The sequence below is a fragment of the Talpa occidentalis genome, unplaced genomic scaffold, assembly GCF_014898055.3.
Source record: "Talpa occidentalis isolate TD23 unplaced genomic scaffold, MPIMG_talOcc4v2.1 talOcc4.7, whole genome shotgun sequence".
Classification (NCBI taxonomy): domain Eukaryota; kingdom Metazoa; phylum Chordata; class Mammalia; order Eulipotyphla; family Talpidae; genus Talpa; species Talpa occidentalis.
The window spans coordinates 24,093,705-24,113,287 of NW_023605083.1; positions in this window are offsets into that span (position 1 = coordinate 24,093,705).

Genomic DNA, 19,583 nt, shown 5'->3' on the forward strand with positions numbered 1-19,583 from the left:
CTTGTCAGAGAGCATAGATACATGGTTTAATGAAATGAGTGTTGGCTGGAATTGATAATAGATATACTGAGACACTCTATGAATGCATGTTTGTGTGTGTGTGTGTGTGTGTGTGTGTGTGTGTAGCAGAAGTGGAAGAGTTTTGAGATCCACTGAGATAAACAAAGAAAATGGTGACATAGCCACCTGGTTCCAGCTCCTAATCCCCCATCCCCATCATTTATTGGTCTTCCAGAGCTGAATCACATTGACAGGTTCAATTCTCTCTAAAAGCACATCCCTCACCCTTGCATCCCTCCTCACTTGGGTACCTGAACTTTTTTTGTGTGCGCCACACACTTTTACATGTGAACTCCAACCCTCCTCTTCTTTGTCCTTCCCAGTTTGGCTTTTCTTCCTCAGTTTTCTTCTGTTCTTCACAGCCTTCAACCCTGAGCAAAGTAACATGTGATGCTCTTGTTACACAGCCTTTTATTTTGAGAGGCCATTACAAACTTACAGAGATAAAAATAACAATATGAATGATGTATTGTGCAAATCTTTTTAAAAGCCTGCAAAAACAGCAGAAAGAAATCAATTAGAATTGCCATGGCAACTACCAACAATTTTATATGCAAGAATGAAATAAAAAGTAACAAAATAGAAAAAGCATAAACTGATTGAAATACCATGAAGTGTTTACAAAGTAAACACTGTAGAATGAATCCTCAAGAAAATAGATTTCATTAAGGTACATGGAATATATTTTAACTCTTCATTACTAATGAGTTAGGTGTAGATAGTGAAATAAACTATTATTGATGAACTCATAATTATACAATTTTTCAGCTAAAAATTTTGGAAAACATGTTTAGGACAGATTAGGGCAGTAAATTAAAAGGTCTAAAATGCAATTTAAAATAATATTTTTTCCATATATTAAATTTGATAGAGGTAAATTAAAGAAGTGGAGCTTGATATACAACAGAAATAAGTGCTGGAAGTCAGAAAAGCACATAGAATGCTAGGATTTTGTGTCTGTCCTTGTCCTCTCAAGTTAGCATAGCAAGCCCCATGCCCTAGATCAGTGATTCTCAGACCTGTCTGCACATCAAAATCGCCTGGGTCATCCAGATCTGTGTATCCCAACATTCCTATGTCTGGAACCCATTTCAAACTGATTAAATGAGAACTTCTGAGGGTATAACCCAGGCATTAGTATTTTTAAAGCTTTCATGCCATTATTTATGCAACTAGTGTTGAGAATCACTATAATATACAACTAGTGTTCAAACTATTTCTCAGCTTGCTTGTGCTCCTCACCCACCCACTCTGTTACCAAGACATTCAGTAGCTCCCTGTTGGAGTTCTTCTATGCAGAATAATCCAGCTTCCACCTAGCTATCTCTATCTAATCCCTGAAGGTATTAATTTATTAGGTTACAAAATAGAATTAAGGCTGCTAATCAGCTGACCCCAAAGTAAGAAAATTCAGTATTCCAGTGAGTTCAATATAATCAAAAGGCTTCTTCTACTTTTTTTAAAGATTTATTTATTTATGCATACAAGAGCTGGGGTACAGGCCAGAGATGTGGGGGGTGAGAGGATTCACCAGAGATAGAGTGGGGAACAGAACAGATTGACCGAAGTACACCGCTGAGGTGAGCAGTGGGCGAGTCAGGAGAGGTCTGCTACACCATGTGCGTTGCTCCCTGGCCAGTCGGGGATCAAGCTTGTGCTGCAGAGGCTGCAGATTGCTTCATAGTGTGGTGCTCAACCCCTTGTGCCACCAGGGAGGCCCCAACAGGCTTCTTCTAAATGGAAGAGGGAGATGGAGAACCAGAGAGATGACAGAGTAAGAAGGACTCAGCCTGATGTTTGTAGGAGCATACGGTTAACTAGCTAAGGAATCTGGGCAACCTATAGATGCTGGAAAGTTGAAGTAAACAGATTCTCCCCTGAGCATCCAGAAAGGATGCAGCCCTGGCAACACTCTGATTTTAGCCCACAGAAGCCCATCTCGGAGACTGTAAGATAATCTGTGTTGTTTCAAGCCACTAAATTTGTGGCCACTAGTTATAATAGCACTGAAAACTAATACATCTTGTCTCCATATATTATCCTATAAGGTTCTGGGTCTTATATTATCCAAAAAATGGCAATATGGCATCATCATTTTGATGTGTCTTGTTATTTTTCCATGTTGCCATTGAGAATTTGCTCTTTACATTCCCATAGAAGAAACCCATCCATTCTGAGATGCTGTCTAGATTCTCCTCCAGGCCTCTGTGGTTAAATAGATACAGCTTCCTCTGTTTGATCTCAGCTAAAAAAGTTCCCTGCTGTTTTTATTTTTTATTTTTTTTATTTTTTTCTCAGTTGCTTCATTAGTGCTCAGCTTTTCCACTGACCACTTTACAGGCATCTATACTCTCAGAGTTTAGATAACTATCCTTTTATAACCTGCCAGCATAGGCTACCTGAACAACCTCCTTTTGGGGGACAAAAGACCACTCAGCTTCTTTCTCTATCATTGCCTGGCGCATAGTGTCTTGCATAGTGTCTCATTTTACCCTCCCCCTCAAAACAGGAGTGCTTCTCCTGCCTTAAGCTCCTGAACTTCAGTGATTCCAGGGCTTCCGCTTTTTCCATCTTCCTAGATGTGAGTATCAAAGTTGGTTTTCTGGCATGTTATTTTCTGGAGTAAAGTGAAAAACAGAAACTAATTCATCTCCAGCAGGACACACTGTTACTTAGCATCTTCCATTGTAACCTGAGGATAATGCAGACTCAGTGTGATGCAGCTGCAGCTTAATGTTTTGGTGGAGTTTTTTCTTTTTTTGTTTTCATAGGAGCTTTTGGATATTAATGCCTGTCTATCTGGCATCTTTGGATTAGTAGAGGATTAACATAAGGAGTATAAAAATTTACAGAAGCATATCACCATTGAACACATTGTTCATAAAATAACACTGTTGTATTCTATTGACAGACTGGTGTCACATGCTTGATGATAATCTTATCTTATTATTTAGTCTCTGGATTGGGGGCCATCTTCATCCATGCTATCACCCAAATTTTATTAGGGAAAAGCTTTATATTAGTTGTTAATGGTGATGTGAAAAATTATACCTCAAATTTCACTCCTTCTGCCACTTGGTTTCTCTCTGAAGAGAAAGCATCTGGTATAATTGTAGTTCTGTCTCCAACACAGGGAATTATTGCATTTTCTAGTAACGGTGCTATTTTATGGTTGTCTCTCCTTTGGAATAAAACAAATCTATAAGGAATTCTTGAGAATCCCACGAGTAAAAATATCAAGGTGGATGTATCAATATACACTAAGTGGAGCAGTAGCAGGGCAGTGAGGGGGAAAAATGGGAAAGAGAGCGTGAGCAAATTTGTAAGGGAGACCAGTTGGATATAAACTGTTGAAAGCATGAAATTTAGACTTATTATTCATTTCCTTTCAAGTTTTAGCATTATGAATTTTGTTCTGGGTAGAAAATGTCATGGACTATGGCGTGTAAATTGTGCATTAAAAAAATTTTTTTTGAAGCAGCACTGCTTATAATCAAAGTCTCAGGTGTACATCATTATAAATCATCATTTGTATATACTACATTATGTTCACCACTAAAAATCTAATTTTGTCCTTCATCATACAGTTGACCCTTTTTACTCCACTTACCAACCCACTTCCCACTTCCTTTCTGGCAGTCACTAATTTGGTCTTACAGTCTAAAAGTTATTTTTACTTTATTTAATTTACTTTTTACTTATCACATGAGTGAAATCGTATGATATAAGCTATATTTTAAAGGGCGCTATTAGATATTTAAAAGGCAGTGGGGACCTACTTGAGCTTTAGATGCAGTGTCTCCTGTGGGTTAATAAGTGTCCTGTAATCTCAACTCAATTCCAGGAGAAAGAGGTAATGGTAGGGCCTCCCCGGTGGCGCAGTGGTTGAGCGCTGGGTTGCGAAGCCGCCCGCAGCCTCTGCAGCGCTGGTTCGATCCCCAGCTGCTCCCCGGCCACCGGAGGAGGGTCCCACATGGCGTGCAGACCTCTCCTGCCGCCCGCTGCTCCCCTCAGCAGTGAACTTCAGTCCTTCTGCCTGCTCTGCTCCCCGCTCTGGCTCTGGTGAATTCTCTCACCCTCCTGCGCTTCTGACTGTACCCAGTGCTTGTATAAATAAATAAATAAATAAAAATAAATCTTAAAAAAAAAAAAGAAACCAGGCCAACTTAAAAAAAAAAAAAAAAAGAGGTAATGGTAGTAGAGGAGTCACTATAATCTATATTCCAGCAGGCAAACAACTTGCACTGATGTTTAATTTAATCCACTTTATCTCCTAAAACAAGCAAAACTTATTTAACTTCACTCAAAGTGTTTACCAGTGCAAGAAGCAGCTTTAAAAGTGATTATTTTCAAATCCTTCATGGGCTCTGCTTAGAACTAAAGGTTACAAAGGGAAGCATTTTATTTTCTTTTTAATATTGAGGGGGTTAATATAAAAGCAAACATTGTAATGCGAAGATAAATTAGAACCCTGAGTTTCTTTGTGAAACCAATAGAAAACATAGAATCCTTGTAGGGAAAATTACATAAATAGGTTATAAGCTCAATGAATAAAAGGTATGCTGAGAGAATGTATATGCATACACATGTTGGGAAGTTCAACATATATTCACTATAATAATTGGTAAATAGAAGAATAACAGCATCAACAACCAACAATTCAAAAAGAAGTAATATAAACTCTCTTTCCTACAGTTAGCAGATTAAAAATATGTCTCGTGTATATGTACATGTGTGTGTATGTGTGTGTGTGTGTGATTTGAACTTTATGTTGACAACAGGGAACTATATGACAGTAAGTCTAGTGTTATGAAGACCTAGATTCATGGGTAAATTCTATGTGATGTAGATTTTTGATCTTGAGCAGTTCTCTAAAGCAGTACTTACTTTAAGTTCTGTTTAAGTTAAAAATGGATAAATAAAAATTAACTTGAGTGGATAGTACAAGGAATAAGTAAAATATATAAAGTACTGTGTATATAATTGGTACTCATTAAATGTAAGTTTCCTCCCTTCCCTTCAATTGTCCTGTTATATCTAATAACTGCTGAAAATTAGTCTTTGGGGGAAATAAGAAAGAAATAGAGAGAATAAAATAAGCTAGATGGCAGAAAATATGGAAAATGATGAGTCTCCTTACTGCAGTTACCTGTATGTCAGTGAATTAACAAAGCCAATCATAAAGTGATTTTTCTCAATACTCTTCCATCTTGGCTAATATCTATATAGAGAGACACAGGTCCCAGAAATGGGATTGAGATCAAATAAAATGTATTTAAAACCAATGTGAGGAGGCTTTTCACTCAAAAAAGCAAAGTAAGTATAACCCTGAAGCAGTGGTTTTTGAAGTGTGAAACTTAAAATCAATATAATGGTCTCAAACAGCATTTTAAAAGACTTAGCAGAGTAGAATGTAACATTTCAGAGTGTATGAAATATAGTGAAAGTAAGCTTTATTCTTTGAAACTTGTATTTCAGATATATACACTACATATGTGTATATCAGGTCACAGTGTAAAATGTATTTCTTATTGTGGATTGTGGTTTAAAAAAAAGAAGTGTAAAAGCCACTGCTCAAAAGGAAAAAAATAGATGTATTTTCAATAAATTATATATTCTCTCTTGGCCTTGTTCCAAGACAGTGTCCTTGCTCCCAGGGAAGTTAGACTTGTACCACCTCAATTTCTTTGTGCTTGAGTCATGTATAAACTATTCACAGTTTATTGTAGATTAAACTGTACCTTTATCAATACTTCTATACATTTCATCAGATGTAAAAAACATTGTCAAGTTGATGTAAGAAAAAAAAGCGAAACTGAAAATTTCCATTTCTTCAGATTTTCATAACTCCTGCAAAAGGTAGTGCCAAAAAATCATTGAGGTGAGGAATACAGATTGACCACATTCTGCATTTTTTCCTGAAAATTACTTTCCTCAACCCCCCCAAACCACAAATCAATTAAAAATCAATTAAAGTATTTAAATATATGGGTATATATAAAATATTACAAAGGAATATAGACAGAAAGAGTTTAGTTTTAGTGTTAAAAAAAAAACCTGGAGGGCCTCCCCGGTGGCGCAGCGGTTGAGCGCTGGGTTGCGAAGCTGCCCGCAGCCTCTGCAGCGCCGGTTCGATCCCCGGCTGCTCCCCGGCCACCGGAGGAGGGTCCCACATGGCGCGCAGACCTCTCCTGCCGCCCGCTGCTCCCCTCAGCAGTGTACTTTGGTCCTTCTGCCTGCTCTGCTCCCCGCTCTGGCTCTGGTGAATTCTCTCACCCTCCCGCGCTTCTGACTGTACCCAGTGCATGTATAAACAAAACAAACAAACAAATAAATAAATAAAGCATGCCTCTATTAAAAAAAAAGAAACGTTTAAAAAAAAAAAAAACAACCTGGAAATAACTAACACTTCACGAACTCCTCTCTTGACTCAACATTCTGTGAGCTCAACATTCTGCTTTACCTAATTTAGGTGCTTTATGTAATTGCCTAATTTAGACTAAAAAAGCAGGTAATAAATAGACCCATTTCACAGCTGAGAAAAATGAGGCTCTGGTTCAGTCGCTATCTCACTATAGTCACATTCCTAACCCAGATCTGCCTATAGAGCTATAAGCCTGAGCTCCACACAACCCTATACCCTCCCCTCTTCTTGGAGCACCTGTTCTTCCACTTCTGTTGCTTACTCTTCTGTCTGTTCCCCATGAGTACCTAATCTTTCACTCCAATTAGTGCTTCCTGCTTTCTCCTCATCAAAACCTATTTTCTAAAGTAAGTTAGAATCCTGGTTACCATTGCTGGTTTTCTTCACATTGTAATAGGGGTCAAAACTTAAGGTAAAGAAATTCTTCCTAGGTGCAGTTTCAAACATTGCAGGAAAGACCAGAAAAATTTAGGGAAAAGGAATAGAAGGTTTTTATGATGCCTTTCTATCTGCCAGTAAGACATTGTTTGATTTCGTTTATATTTAGTAGCTAGTTCTTTCCAAATGATGAAGCTGTCCAACATGTAGTCTACTTCTGAATCAGACTGACTCTTCCATGTGCTTTGCCTTCAGGATCTGTTGGCTTACATGTTGAGGCTTTTCTTATTCAAAACTAAAACAAATTGCAGTTAAGTAGGCCACCACATTTTAGAAAAAAAGCAACTATGAATTTGGCAGAGACCTCATTTTCTACTGCTTTTCATTCCATACTGTAACCCACATACAAAAAAAATATGTTGATACATAAAATTCAGAATCAATGGAAAGAAGTGTCATTATCTTTTTTCTGGCAGTGACTGGTTTCCTTGTAAAGTTGATGTCCAGTCCTCACGTTCACAGGTTGGAATATTTTAAGCAGTTCATTTAAAATTGTTGGGGCTACTTTTCCAGCTCCTCTGATACCAGTGGTTCTGTTGGTCTTAGTGGTCCTGGTTGGGCACAGAAGGGACACATCCTTATTGGGCAGCCAATTGGTAATAATGATGTAAAGACTCATGGCATGGTAGGTTTCCGCTCTTAGAGAGCTAGCAAGGGTTCAAGTCAAATGCCTACTCATTTAAAGACCGTATCAGCAGAGGCGTAGGCTCTGGGTGCAGGCACATAACATGAATGCAAAGTCATAAAGACAGGTTCCTAGATTATTATCTATGCATATTGCCTTGGCCTTCACATTTAAGTCTATAATCTGTCATACTATCAAGACATAGTTATGTTGTACTATAGGGATACACTTTGATTCAATTTTTTCCCAATTAGATATCTAATTGTCCCCATTCTATCTATCAAGCAGTCTATCCTTTCAGTCTCTCTTCAAGTGCCTCCTTAGTTATCACTTAAGTGTCCAAATAAGCATATGTCTGTTTCTTTGCCCTTTCTGTTCTCTCTCCATCTTTGTCTGTCCTCTTGCCGATACCATTCTCATTTGATATCAAATGGAGCAAGTCTTCCCATCTTCTTTATTTCTGCTCCCATCTTCTTCAATAATATCCTGGCTATTTGTAGCCTTTTGCATTTAGAATCCATTTATCCAACTTTTGTTTTGTTTTGTTTTAAATTCAACCTTTATATTTTATTTTATTTTTGTAAAAGATTTATTGATTTATACAAGCACTGGGACATAGGCCAGAGGTGCGGGAAGGCGAGAGATTCACCCAAGTCAGAGCAATAGGCAGAAGTACTGAAACACACTGCTGAGGGGAGCAGCGGGCGCGACAGGAGAGGTCTGCTGCACCATGTGGGAATCTCCCTGGCCGGCCGGGAATCGAACCGGCGCTGCAGAGGCTGCGGACAGCTCCACAGCGCAGTGCTCAACCAGCTGTGCCACCAGGGAGGCCCCATTTATCCAACTTTTAACCACTACTGGAATTTTTATTGGTATTGCATTGAATCTATATATTAGGAAGAATTACAGTATTTACAGGATTCAGTTGCCAATCTATATTCATAGTTACCTCACCATTCCTAGATCACCTAAATGTCTCTTAATAAGTTTTTATAGTTCTTTCCAGAACGATCTTATTTGAATATGTTTCTGTGTACATAGTATTTTGATGTCATTTAAGATAGAAACTTTAAATAAATAAATGAAATATAACATTTAAAACATTTTATTCTCTGTTACTAATGACATATAGAAAATACTAATTTTTGTATATTGGCCTGCAAAACTAAAAATTCAGTTATGATTTGAATAATTTATATTATTTTTATTTTCTACATACACAATCATATATCCTGTAAAAAATAATAACAGTCCCCCTGTATTTTTTTTAGTCCTTTATTTCCTTTCATGCCTTGTTACACCAACAGTAATTAATGTTCAAAGGCATAAAGTTTACTCATGTTATTTTATCCTGATTTCAGAGGGAAAAAACTTTTTACTTGAAAAGAGTTTAAGAATTTCTTTTTTTCCTGTAGATCTTATATCACCATATTAAAATCCCCTCTGTATATTTTTATATGTTTTTATTATGAATGTTTGTTGTTGACATTGTACCTTATATTACTGGGAAAATTTAACTTGGTCATATGCTTTTTTATATTTTATTGAGGATTTTTGTATGTATATTCATGGAGAATAATGGCTAGGAGCTCTCCCTTCCCCTAGTGTACTTGTCAGATTTTGATATCAAGGTTACACTAGTCTTATTAAGTGATTTAGGACTGCACCCTAGTTTTTATTCTCTGGAAGAATTTTTAAAGCCCATAATAATTTCTTCCTTAAATATGTGGTAGAAATCATTATTAAAACCATCTGCATGGTTCTGGAGTTTTATTTGGGGGAAAGGTTCTAATTGCTGAGACAATTTTATAAGACTATTCACAGTATCTGTTTCTTGAATAAGTTAAATTGCCTAGGAATTTCTTCATTTCATTTAATTTTTTAAATTTATTGATATAAAGTGGCTCATAACATCCTATTTTCATCTTGCTCATGTCTGTGGAATCTTGAATGGTATCCCCTTTTTCCTTCCTGATATTGGTTAATATGTCCAGTTAAGATTGATATTAAAATGCCCAAAATCAGTCCTCCCACGGTCTTATTTCTTTTATCAACATGTTCAAAGAACTAACTTTTGATTTTGTTAATCCTCAGCATTCAATGGTTTCTTCTTATTAGTTTTTGGTCTAATCATTATTGTTTATTTCCTTATAATTTATCTGGGCTTAATTCACTGCTCTTTAATAATTTCTTTATAAGGATACTTTAGATCACTGACTTTTAGTCTTTCTCGTTTTCTATCATACTCAATTAAGGCTGTAAATTTTCTCTTAAGTACTGGGTTAACTGCTTTGTACAAGTTTTAATTTACTGTACTTTCACAAGTGTTCTGTCCAAATGATTTTTAATTTCCATTGTGCATTCTTCTTTTACCCATCAATTATTTAGAATATTCTTAATTTCCAAACTTATGGGAATTTTCTACATATTTCATTTTATTTTTATCATCATTTTGTTGTATTAGAAAATATATTCTGTTGGGAATTTTATAACTGTACTTACTTGAAATGAATGTGTATTCTGCAGCTGTCTGTTAGGTCTATAGGGCTAATTATGATGCTTAAGTCTTATATATTCCTTTCTTTTTGTTTTTTTATTCTACCGGTTATAGAGAGAGATCTGCTAAAAATTTGTATCATTGTGGATTTGCCTATTTTTTTCACTTTGGTTATGTCAGTTGTGCTTCATATATATTTTTAGGTCATGTTATTAGGCACATTCAAATTTTAAATTATTATTTCCCCATGGTGAATAGGACGTTTTGTCTTACAGAAATGCTTCTTCTCTTGTAATCTATGTTAATACTTTTTCACCTTGAAGTCAACTCTGTTACTAGTATATCTACAATTGGCTTCTCTGTGTTAATGCTTAAGCAATTTATCTTTTTTACTCTAATCTCAAAGTTTCTATATCCTTGTTTTTTGTTTTTATTTTTTTTAAAGATTTATTTATTTATGAATACAAGAACTGGGCTATAGGCCAGAGATGTGGGGTTGGGGGACTGAAAGGGATCACCAGAGACAGAGTGGGGAGCAGAACAGACAGATTGACTGAAATACACTGCTGAGGGGAGCAGTGGTTGAGACAGGAGAGGTCTGCTGCGCCATGTGGGCAGCTCTCTGGCCAGAGGTCGAACTCGTGCTGCAGTGGCTGCGGACAGCTTCATAATGCTGTGTTTAACCCCTTGCACCACCAGGGAGGCCCTATCCTTGTATTTTAAACATGTCTCTATAAACAGTATATGATTGAGTTTTCTTTTATTTTCAATCCAATCTGCACATTTCTTTTTCAAATTGAATATCTCGTTGTTTTATATTCAATGTAATTACTCATATGTTTGAGTTAAATCTGTGGTCTTATTTTGTGCTACTTATCCCAGCTGTTCTATTTGGATTAATGTTTCTAATATTCCAATTTTTGTCTTTACTAGTTTCCAAGTTATAATCTTTTCCCATTTGAAATGCTTTAACTACCAATAACAGTTTATTTTCTTACTCTATCAAACTTTTAATTGAAAATATCTGTCTATTGTTTTCTGGCTTCCTTTGTTCCTGTAGTGGAGTCAGTTCTCCGGCTAAGTGTTCTTCTTTTAAAAGTAATTTTTCTTTTCTCTAATTTTTAAAAGATTTTTTTTGTCTATGATTGTAGTTTCACTATGACACTAGATGTTTGGTTGTTGTTGTTTTTTTAACTTTATTCTGGTAAGGGTTCATTGAGACTCTTGAAATTGTGAATTCATTTTTAAAAAAATCAGAGCTATTTATTTCTTCAGATTTTACCTCTGTGCCATTCTTTACTCAACCTTGTTTTGAGTAGACCTTCTCACTAATAACCTGTTACCTCCTTTTTTATCTTTTTGTGCTACATTTGGATATTTTCTTCTTTCTGTCTTCCATTTTATAGATTTTTAACTTAAGTGTATTTAATTTTCTGTTAAACCCTACTTCATTTGGAATATTTTTTAAGTTAGATTTTAAAATGTGCTGTATTACATTTTAGAAGTTCAGAAATGAATCTCTGGTACATTTCTGATATTTTAAAGCTTGAGCTTTATTTCATAAATGTAGCAAGCATAATTATTTAATGAATCAGATCTGATAATTCTGAGAGCTCATTTACATCCACTTTCCGTTGTTTATCTTTTGTAACTCACCAGTTACATCCTGTTGTCTTTGAACCTGGTTATTTTTCATTGCATATTAGATAGCATATTTTACAGACTACCTGGGGGAATTTTGAGGGCTTGTGTGGTGATGTCTTCTTCCTGAGAAGACATTCATTTGCAAGCCGTTTTCATCTACATCTACAAGAGGGTGTTACCATTCTAGGAATTTCCTTATATCTTAATATAATGTCAAAGTTGGACACTATGTTAAATGAAGCAAAACTGACTGCAGATCCATACAAGGGTTGTTTCGCTTGCAATTACTCTCATGTTGAGGGACTGACCCCTTCAGATTCTTAACTTTATTTATCAAATCTCTATTCCTGCAGGACTCATCTTTAACTTCCTTTTATCCAGCCCTGGGGATATCATCAAAGGGTTGTTCAGCTTTTCAGCTGCTTCCCCCAGACTTGGCAAAAGCCCTTAGGGAAAAAAGCATCTTTCTAGAGTGCTGGGTTTATCTCTTGAGTCTCTTGTCTTTTACCTCTAGACATTAAATTTCCTTTCTTGAAAGTCTGATATCTTCAAGAAGGTGCTTTTTGTGTTTCATCCAACTTCTTTAGTTGTACTCAGGGAGAGGACAAAATACCTTATAAAAATTAAGAAAGATATTATGTAGAGTATAATATTTTTATAGGCTATTTAGAGATTATATATTAGAGATGAATAGGTAATCATCAGAATAGCTAAAAATCAACAGAGTTGTATTTCCCCTAGTAGTTTCTTTGGGGTAGTATTGAGAATGGGAAAGGGTAGAGAAGATGACTGTTATTTTCATAAAAGACTCCTCTGTTCCAGAACTTTTAATCATGTGTACATATGGCAGAGGCCACGCAAAGACCCCACTATCTACTCTACCTCTTTCTTTTAGTAATAGTGTACTGTCTAGCTACAGACTACATTTTCCAACCTATGGAAAGATATGTCCAGCTTGTAATGGCTCAGTTTTGGACAATGACTGTATTACTAGCATGCAAAATTTCCCTAATGCCACTCCTTAAAAATGAAACCAGTTGTCTGCTAGACTTCCCTTTTCTCTTCTTTTGGAATTTAGACATCAGGATGAAATATCCTTGAGCATGCAGATGAGGACAATGTTCTCGGAGATAGCAGAATAACAAGAAAGATAGAACCCTGGCTCAAAAGTGACCTGTGGTTTGTATGCTCTGGACCACTTATTCCTTTGACTATTATATGACAGAAAAATTCATTTCTATCATATCTAAGCCACTGTACTTGGAGGCTCTTTCTTGCTTAATTTTAGCTACACTTGGGTTAGCCTAAGTCAAATAATTTGGAAAATAATAAATAATTAGACAAAAAATTTAAGATAAAGTATTTTATAAAAAGTATAACGGTGCCAGAGAATGTGAGTTTGATCTCTGAATGATGATGTTTTAAGGGAAAAAATATTTATTTTTCATTTTTTCATTTTTTTTATTGTTCCAAAGTTGTTCTTTATTTTTAAAAGATTTATTTATTTATGCATACAAGAGCTGGGGTTCAGGTCAGAGATGGGGGTGTGTGAGAGGATTCACCAGAGGCAGAGTGGAGAACAGAACAGGCAGACTCACTGAAATACACTGCTAAGGGGAGCAGTGGGAGAGACAGGAGAGGTCGGCTTCACCATGTGGGTGTCTCTCTAGCCGGCCAGGGATCGAACTCATGCTGCAGAGGCTTCAGATTTCTTCATAGTGAGGTGCTTAACACCCTTGCGCCACCAGGGAGGCCCGAAAAAATATTTATGTGAAATAATTCTTCATGGAAAAATATGGACAACTATAAAGCTACATGAATTAACCAAAATAAGAGGATAATCTTTGGAACCAGACAGAGAACAGAATGAACAGGAAAAAAGGTCACCAGATTATGTTGACTATGATGTGAAACTCCTGGTTAATGACAAAACTTTTCAAAGTTAATTGATATCAATCATTATGCATGATGAAAATCTAGAAGCCTATGATCTTTCTTTTTTAAAGATTTATTTATTTATTTATATAAGAACCGGGGTACAGGCCAGATGAGCGGGAGGGTGAGAGGATTCACCAGAAACAGAGCGGGGAACAGAACAGACAGACTGATGAAATTCACTGCTGAGGGGAGCAGGAAGCGCGACAGGAGAGGTCTGCCATGCCATGTGGGACCCTCGCTGGCCGGCCGGGATCGAACCTGCGCTGCAGAAGCTGCAAACAGCTTCACAGTGCTGCCCTCAACCACCTGCACCACCAGGGGAGGCCCAATCCTATGATCTTTTTAATTGTTATGGAATCTACACAGTTCATTATCCATAGACATCATTTAAAGAGTACAGTCTAGGGCCTCCCTCGTGGTGCAAGGGGTTAAACACCAGGCTATGAAGCAATCTGCAGCCTCTGCAACACGAGTTCCATCCCCAGCCAGCCAGGAGAAATCCACATGGTGAAGCAGACCTCTCCTATCTCTCCCACTGCTCCCCTCAGCAGTGTGTTTCAGTCAGTCTGCCTGTGTTCTGCTCCCCACTCTGTCTCTGGTAAATCCTCTCACCCCCTTGCATCTCTGTCCTGTACCCCAGCTCTTGTATGCATAAATAAAAATAAATCTTTTAAAAATGTAAGTAAAGACTACAGTCTAATAGCAATAAAAACAGCAATAATAATTGATGCTGGTCAAGCAATTATTATGTGTCAGATACTTTACTATCCCGTTTAATCTTCACAACACTATGATATAAATACCATTGTTATCCCCAAGTACAAAGGCTCAAAAATGTCAGTGCCCAGGTTCACATTCAGAAATGTGACATAGCTGGCCTTCAAATTCAAGGCATTTAATATCAAAATCTTTAGAGTCAACAACTATGCAAGATGGTAAGTAAGCAATGAAATAGTTTTTGGCCACTCAATAAAGCGAGAATATCAACTATTGAAACAGACACTGTGGGGAAGGATATTAAGGAGAAGAGAAAACGTGGAATGATAGAGTATAGTCCTAGGAACAGAACCTCTGGGGCTGGTGATAGCAGGTGTACTATGTTAGAACACAAGAGTATTTCCACCCTGTGGGTATTTGAACTCATTTTGAAAGAGATCCACGAAACATAATCAAGGATGAAAGATCAGTATTCAGAATCTCACATTTAAAGCCAGAATTTTCACTGGAAGTGGTGGTGCTTAAAGTCAAAAAGAGAGCAGCAGCAGCAGCAGTGATAGCATGGTGGCAGGAAGTGAGTGATGTGATAGTTAAGACCTTAGGAAAATGAGGGATAATATAAAAGCTAGAGAAAGTAATGGCTAGAGGCTGAATGGAAGGCACATCAGAGAACAGTGGGATGAGAGAGTCCGAGGAAGACAGAAGCCGGTTGGCAGCAATCTACTATCCTCAGAGAAACCAAAATAATGATAGCAATGAAAACAGCAGCTGGCAAAAGGACTGGTGAGGCAACCCAGAGAGAGGGAAGAAGTTTTGTCAGGAACTTGGCATTTTACCTATCTGGGGAAAGCTTCCTGTGTCATTTTATTTTCTTATGGAGCTTAAGGAAATAGTTTCTCTGGCAATTCTTTTACTTGAGTGTCTGTCTCTTGGATTGTCACTCTACTTAGTATGCAGTGTCTGGATCTAAGGCAGAAGTGAAGTTCTCATCAGGTGATGTCTTGTAGATATGATTTGTACAGACATTTAATTTTTCATTTTATGAAATTATACTATATTCTATGCAGGGTATTGATTTACCATTAAGCTATTAGCTGATGGTCTGAAAGGATGGGGTTCATGTCAGGCTTTACCCCTGAGTTGCATTGTGATTTGAAGCAGTTTCCTTATCTTGAGACAAAGGAGCTGGATTTGAAGATTATTTATTTGATCCCCTCAGTTCTCTCATTTTATCTTATGTAGGGACTGATGAAGATTCTGCTAAAGACCTTAGATCATGGTTTCAATTTCTCTCCATTATTCCCTCATAGAAACACATGAACAAATATACTATACCCACACAACTGTAATGTGTACCAGCGATCTACTTCCTAATCATTTCTTAGTGTTTCCCAATCTTTCACCTATCATTACGGACATAATGCTGAGGGCATATTTTCTGACACTACCATTGGGAACTTATCTCACCCATTGCACAGATTTGTATTTCTGGCTGGATATTAGAATGACCAAGGGAGTTTTTTTTAAAAAAAGGAATTATACCCAGACCCCACTATAGAACAAGTGACTTCAAATATCAATAGATGGATGTGGGCCTCTGGGATCAGTCCTTTTTGACAACTTCTCAGAATATTTCAATTGCAGTAGTTTGAGAACTATTGCATACATGTCATAAAAGTAAGGATTATGTCTTAGGAACCCAAGTATAGGGCTAAATATATAACAAACACTTAACGAATATATGCTAGACTGATACCTTACATAGCATAGCCAGGGACTGTCTTAGGTTAAAAAGCTGGTTCAATTTTACTGGTTCCTTCCTCCCAGAAGGGCTGTCCCCACAATCATTCCTAAATATTCCCTCCATTTCCTCTCCTTCCCTTATCCTAGATTTATGCCATGTTCCAACTCTCAAATAGCTATTGTTAAATCCATAACCAGAATTAATGACTGAGAAATATCTTTGTTTCCCAGAGCCCATTGAGACTCCTCAAATAGATTGAGGAGGGCGGCTGTGCAGGGAAGAGGCAATAGTACAGTCAAAACATCAGGGGCTCTGGAGCCCATGAGAGGTGGTTTTGTAATCCTGCTTCATTCATTTATAAATTATGCACAAGCACCTGTCCTCACATTTCCTCATCTGTTAGATTATCATCTACCTAGAGTGATGATCAGAACTTAGTATGAGTCTAGCATATAGAAAATAATCTATCCACATACACACACACACTATTGGTACTATTATTGTACTTAGGAGAATAAAAATCTATTTGGATTAACTTTCAACCTAATCAGGTGAACATAGCTCAGAGTGAAAGCTTTGGTGAACCCTGAAGGATTTCTTAAACTTGCCCACAGCACACATATGTCTCATGCTTCCTTGTTATCTCACACCAGCGTCCTCTACTACATTTGCTGCTTTCCTCCCAAACAATGGCTCAGTGTTCAGAAATCCATTTCCCAGACAGGACTTGGAGGTACAAAAGCCAGTTTGGGGGGCCTTTCTCTGCCTTTTTAATGTAAAGTCAGAAAGGTAAAGGCGTGAAGCCCAGTGTGGAGTGAGCACAGCGTTTGGCCTTCTCTGCCTTATCCCAGATCTTCCATGAGTTCTATAAGCAGAAACTTGAGACTGACATGAACATCCAAAGGCAGTAATTACTGAACTGTGGCTATAACATTTCACTAATTTCTAGCAGGATAAATGTGTTTGGGAGCACCTAAACCGTGCATGCCCTCTACCAATCATTTACTACATGATAAATTTGCGATGTCGTCATCTAAATTTGCTGGTGACTATCTGGACATGTGTATATTGGCTTCTCCCTCATCAAACTTCTTCTCTTCTATCAATACTAACCAGAAGTTAGAAATTTTAGAACTTATAGTAAACTAAACTTAAGCAACCATCTTAATGAAAAATATATTCTCACAGTGTACATATTCTCATATACCTCAAAATATCACTTTGAGTGCTTTGTCAGAATATTACTTTGTTATAGGAGTATGAACTAGCTAGATTTATTGTGAATTCACACCTTCTGGTACATTTTTGTTGTATGGAAAATTTTTCTGAATTTATTTCTCCGCATTCCATTCTTTGGCATATGTGGAGGTGATGTTTTAGAGGAGTTATGCAACATTGAAGGCTGGACAGGGCAATTCTCACAGAATATTGTTGGTTTGTGTCCATGATAAAGCCAATCCAGTAACTTTGCTCGTAGATCCATGCCAAAATTGCAGTTTTCAGAAACTTCTGCAAAAGGATTTAAACAGTTTTGTGCCTTGCCACCAAAATGTGCGTTCATTTTTCTACACCTCCACACCTGGCAGTGTTTCAGACCAACATTTGCTACAGTATTTTGAGTTCATCTTGTTTATTTTCTGCTTTATTTTTTCCCCTGATGTACATTTTATGTGCAAAACTGCAGTTACCATTTCCCATCTATATAGCTATTGCTTAGCCCTGCTCCTAACCCATATTCTTCCTAATTAAAATCCTTAAAAACAATATGGACCTCACTATTAGCTTTTGGAGCTCATGTCCAGAAAGGCATTTGTCATATTTCAGATCTATAGAATAAAATTGCACATGTACACTAAAATTTTGCATGTTGGATATGAAAAATTATTTCTTGCAAACTTCAGAATATTGATGAGATGTCACTGTTGCAATCGAGCAAGGAATGACTACTTCCCCATGTCTTATTAAAAGAATACAGTGTAGGACCTCCCCTCGTGGTGCAGTGGTTGAGCGTTGGGCTGCGAATCTGCCTGCAGCCTCTGCAGCGCCGGTTTGATCCCCGGCCGCAGGCGAGGGTCCCACATGGAGCTCAGACCTCTTCTGCTGCGCCCGCTGCTCCCCTCAGCAGTGTATTTTGTCACTCTGCCTGTTCTGTTCCCCACTCTAGCTCTGGTGAATTCTCTCACCCTCCCGCACTTCTGACTGTACCCAGTGCTTGTATGAATAAATAAATAAACCTTAAAAAAAATACATACTTGAAGAAACCAAAAACAAAAAGTATACTTCTTGAAAAAAATTAAAAAATAAAAAGAATACAGTGTAGCAATGTACAAAGAGTTTAGGCTTTGAAATGAGATGGTATAGGTTAGTGGGTCTCTCAAATCTCTGTTCTGGGCCAATAGCATTAGCCCCACCTGGAAAACTTGGTAGAAAAGCAAAGTCTCAGGCCCTTCCCCAAACTTACTGAATCAGCAGTTCTGGGGTCTGGATCCAGCAATCTGTTTTAACACGTCTCTCCCCACCACACACACAGACGCACAAACATGCACATACACATACACACACATACACTGTGGATCTGATACATGCTAAAGTGCACACATCAGTGATTTATACACAAATCTCAGCTCAAATACTACCTTGATTTGTGACCTTAAAAAGTAAACTCTCTGAGCATTGGTTTCACACTACATTTTCTCTCTCTCTTACTGCCCCTGACTCTAACAGTTTAGAGACAGAAGGCTGGCTTGCTGGTGAAATTGATGTCCAGTTGGGCAATGATATGCTAGTCACCCTTTCTTATAGATACCCCAATATTCACAAGTGATTCTTTTGGTCCTCCTTGGACTTGGGGTTCAGTGTGTATATTCTCTAACCCTTCCCAATAAACCTGAAGATAACCCTTCCCAATAAACCCCAAACTAGGGTTCTCTAGGTTTGGAATGTTAAAGACTTTAGAATCCTTTGTACTCAGCTATGGAACTTCACTATAATTCCAGAACTACAGGGGAAAAACTTTCACTTGCCATTCTCTATGTATAATTATACACTGTACTCTCCATTTCACAGAATGATTGTGAGGATCAAACAAGAAAATGATTATGAAAGTACTTTGAAAAGTGTAGAGCACTACACAAATGCTAGTTTTTGTTGTTATCTAATACTCTTGAGAAATGTTTCTGTTCCTCTTTCTCCATCCTTTGTAATTCTAGTCTCAATAGAGAAAATGAGACCTCTTCACTTCCCCATAAGTGTTTAATTGTCAGCCACATCACTCTCACTTCTGTTGTTCAGAGCGTGGTAGTCAGGTCTCTTTTGGTTATGAATAACAGAAACCATCACAAAGTCAAGTTGTGTCATCCAGAAATGGGATTTTTGCAGGGAGATAACACGGGTTGCCCACAAAACAAAGCAATGTAGGTCCCAGGGCCTCAGCAGTGGGAATACGAGAGTCCACTGTGCTGAGGATTTTTTCCCTCCTGCAGCACCTCTCATCTCT